General features: G+C 42.5%; 1 pseudogene; it reads left to right on the top strand.

Moving 5' to 3' along the window:
* Nucleotides 1–277: 277 nt before the first annotated feature.
* Nucleotides 278–3,740, top strand: LOC145937890 (uncharacterized; annotated as a pseudogene).
* The last annotated feature ends 1,020 nt before the right edge of the window (nucleotides 3,741–4,760 follow it).

Genomic DNA, 4,760 nt, shown 5'->3' with positions numbered 1-4,760 from the left:
TTAAATGTTGTTGATCGAGGTTCGAACGTGGTTGATTGAGGTTCGAAGGTGGTTGATTGTCCCTCTCGTGGGATGCGGCCTTGCCGTGGCGAGAGGGCTCGCCCTTCGCAAGAGAATAGTCTTGCGAGGGATGCTAACAACATCCCGTACCCGAGTCATATCGGGTACACATGCTCCCCGGTCTCTGGGGAGCCTCCCCAGTCCCCGGGGAGCTCCTCCCAGTTTAGGGGGACGGGGCCCACTTCCCCGAAGGGCTTTGGCCCGTATGTGGTAGGGGATGGCAACCCTGAATACAAATTACAGTGACGACAGAACCGTGGAAAGACTCGTCTGGCGAAAGATCGATACCGCATTTAAAAATCGTATACTAACCGATGCGGTGATTAATGCGCAGACTATATCGAACCGCGACAATTTTTGGAAGACGCTAGTAGTGTAGTACTCAAGGTGCAAGACGTTGTAAAAATACACAACTGCGTAAAAGTAAATACCATGTTTAACGGTGAGTTTGTGACGGGTGATAAACGTGCCAACAAAAGTATTAACACTAGAAATTATGAACTCTTTCTTACGTCCGATTTACGCGAGTGGTACGAGCGGCACGTCATCGAATCTATATTAACGTCTCTGGAAGAGTTCCAGGAACGTGATAGTGGTTGGGCGTTGTCACGAATCCTCAATCTTACGGTCAACGTCAACAAGTGCAATCTTATGCGCGCGGGATGCCATATTAAATTGCTACGAGAAATTATGACAAAGAGAGCGGTAATTAATGTGCGATCAACGGACAATGCATGTTTCGCGTGGTCAGTGGTGGCTGCACTGCATCCAGCTGACAAATATATTGAGAGAACATCGTCATATCCGCACTATACGACGGTGTTAAATTTACAAAACATTGAGTTTCCGATGACGTTGAATCAAATAAAAAAGTTTGAACTGGCAAATAACATCTGAATCAACGTATACAGTATCGAGAAGAAGAAGGAACTATCAATTCTTCCGATACGACTCGCCGATCAGAAAAGAGAAAAACATGTGAATTTGCTGTACGTGGAGGAGGAGGACGACAACATTGGACATTTCGCATACATAAAAAATCTGTCTCGCCTCGTAAGCTCGCAACTGAGCAAACACAATGGTCAAAAATATATCTGTGATCGGTACGTATATTTATTGCAAATTATATATAATTGTAAATAAAATTATAAATTAAATTGTAATTTTTTTCACAGATGCTTGCACTACTTTAGTTTGATCGAAAAGTTGGAGGCTCACATTATGGACTGCCGAGAAATGAACGACTGCGCCATCAGATTACCAAGCGATAAGGATAAATGGCTCGGCTTCGGCAACTATAACAGAAAGGAGCGGCTTCCGTTCGTGGTGTACGCCGACTTGGAGTGTGTGCTGAAGAAAACACAACCAAAACACACGTCATATTATCAACATCGTGAGGTATTTAGCGTCGGGTATTATGTGCAATGCTCGTACGATGAAACATTATCCACATCGATCTTATCGCAACGTCGATTGTATCGCATGGTTCGCCAACAAACTTGAGGAATTAGCGCATCGCATAAAGGGTATTCTGTCCACCAATGTCTCCATGATAAATTTAACATCAGACGAGTGGGAAACATTTCACAGCGCAATGTCACATTTGCGAGAAACCGTTTGTGCAGGACGATAATCGAGTACGCGATATATCTGACTGGGCAATACAAGGGACCCGCGCACTCAAACTGTAACCTAAATTACAAAGATTCTTATGTCATTCCTATAGTTTTCCACAATCTATCCGGCTGTGACGCACATTTTATCAAAAAAATAGCTACCGCATACGAAGGACGCGTAGATGTGCTTCCAATAACAAAAGAAAAATACATTTCATTTACAAAGACTGTCAATAGTACCGACGACGACAACAAAGATCGGAAAGCTTGCATAAAATTACGATTCATCGATTCACACAAATTTCTCAGTGCTAGTCTTGACAAACTGGCACCCTTCCTCGAGAAGGATAAGTTAAAAATTGTACGTTCCAATTTTTCCTCATTATCCGCTCACAATTTCGAATTATTGACGCGAAAAGGTGTCTTTCCATACGAGTACATTGACTGTGTGGACAAGCTGCAGGACACGCGTTTACCACCACGCGAATCGTTTTACAGTTCCTTGACCGATGATATAGTATCCGAGAGCGATTACATGCATGCTGTCAACGTGTGGCAGCAGTTCTCCATTCAAACTTTGAGCGAATACAACGATCTGTACTTAAAAATTGATGTCTTGTTGTTGACAAATATATTTGAAAACTTTCGCGACACTTGCATCGCGAATTATGGACTCGACCCCGCGTACTACTACACTCTTCCCGGTTTTACGTGGGACGCGATGCTAAAACATACACGCATAAATTTCGAACTATTCACAGACATTGACATGATTATGTTTATCGAACGGGGTATACGTGGCGGTCTGAGTCAATGTTCAGGCAGATACGCGCGGGCCAACAACAAGTATATGCAGTCGTACGATTCATCGAAACTATTGTCATACCTTATGTATTTCGATGTAAATAATCTGTACGGATGGGCAATGTGTCAACCGTTGCCTTACGCCAAATTTCGACGGGTTGAAGACATTTCAAACTTTGACGTTAGCGCGATCGCTCCGGATTCGCTCATAGGTTATATTCTCGAGGTCGATTTGGAGTACCCACAAAGTAAACACAACACGCACGCTGACCTACCGTTCTGTTCGACGCGTGATAAACCGTCAGGCAAGCGGGAGGACAAGCTTTTCGCGACTCTGTACGATAAGATGCGTTACGTCATCCACTACCGTAATCTGCAGCAGTGCACTCGTCACGGTCTTTGTATCGTAAAGATACATCGTATACTACAATTCGCTCAATCTGCATGACTCCGCGATTACATCGAACTCAATACGAAATTTAGAACACAAGCGAAAAATGATTTTGAGAAAAATTTGTACAAACTGATGAACAATGCGGTATTCGGCAAAACTATGGAAAACGTTCGAAATCATGTGGATGTAAAATTATTGACAAAGTGGGATGGACGATACGGTGCGGAGGCGATGATCGCAAAACCAAATTTCCATAGCAGGAACGTCTTTGTGGAAAACCTAATCGCCGTTGAATTACGTAAACATAAAGTAAAATTGTACAAACCAATCTATGTCGGTATGTGCATACTCGACATATCGAAAGTGTGTCTGTATGAATTTCACTACGAGTACATGTCACCGCTCTATCGTGAAAGATGCCAGATAATGTACACCGACACCGACAGTTTAATATATCACATCGAGTGCGACGATGTGTACGAGAACATGAAACGTGATATCACTAGATTCGATACGAGCGATTATCCAATTGATAACGCGTACGGTATACAACATGCAAACAAAAAGGTGCCGGGCTTGATGAAGAATGAGAACAACGGCGCGATAATGACCGAATTCGTCGGGATTAGAGCAAAAATGTATGCTGTAAGGGTGGACGGCAAAAAGGACACAAAAAGGCAAAAGGTGTCAAAAGTAACATAGTAGCGCGTAGTATAACATTCAACGATTATACGCAGTGCTTGAATGATGAGATTGAAATAACGCGACAACAGTCTTGTATAAGATCGAAATTGCATGAAGTGTATACCGTCCGCGAGACGAAAACTGCTCTAAGTCCGTACGACGACAAGCGGTGTCATACCTGATTCGACTGATACATTATCATGGGGACATTACCGGATACCCATATGAAATATAATGTATGTGTAATATAATGTTATGTGATATATGTGTATGTATTTCATATTGTAACAACTATTGGAAAGGATGTATTAATAAAGATTTTGTATTTCATATATTTTTATATTTCAAATACTTTATATGTTGTACACATTATATTTTTCTTAAAATAAATACAGCCTATATGAATTAAATCACATTGTCCTTATGTATCCAAGAATTGTGTGAATTGTCAAATCCCAGCCATTTCACGTAAACATCGTCACCCCTCCTGCGCAGTACTTTCTCCACGAGATATACGTCCGGATGATTTGTGCGATGCAACTCGTACTCGTAAAACGCTCCAGCAACAGATTTATTGCGATAGTCCTCGAGTAGATAGTTTACGGGATTAGTATGCTGCACTTTGATAATTTTAAACACCTCCGTCGTCCAATTTGGCGTGTAACCCTTCTCGAAAAGTTTCTTGTTTCTTTGCTAACGCGTACCGAATCACCTACTTTGAATTTCGCCGGAGCGGCAATCTTTATGTTACTATATACCGTTTTTAAAAGTTTATCAGCGATCGCGGGGGTGACGTCGACGGTTCGCATGCCGATTGTTCGGTGCTTGCGCGCGTTGTAATCCGATACGAGTCGCGGCAACACGTCGATCCACTTGTAAGTTCCATTCAGCGTAAACATCTTCCACATGTCGTTCTTCAGCGTACGATTGAATCGCTCAACAACCGATGCCTTCAATACCGATTATGTAGAATAATGATTGATGTCATGTTTCCGCATAAGCCGTTGCACGTCGGCGTTGTAAAATTCCTTCCCCATATCAGTTTGAATGTTTATCGGGGATCTCTTGCTATTTCGAATTATTTCGGTGATAGCGTCAGCCGTCTCGCTTCCGCCTTTACTCTTTAGTGGTACGGCCCACGCGTACTTGCTCAACACATCGATGACGGTGAGTATGTAGTGATAACTTTTGTTGAAACGAGA

The sequence above is a fragment of the Prenolepis imparis genome, unplaced genomic scaffold (genome assembly GCF_030444845.1).
Source record: "Prenolepis imparis isolate NDT839.2.m4 unplaced genomic scaffold, iyPreImpa1.0 SCAF_6, whole genome shotgun sequence".
NCBI classification, from domain to species: domain Eukaryota; kingdom Metazoa; phylum Arthropoda; class Insecta; order Hymenoptera; family Formicidae; genus Prenolepis; species Prenolepis imparis.
The sequence above is the reverse complement of the archived record's forward strand: the minus strand, read 5'-3'. Positions and strand labels throughout refer to the sequence as shown.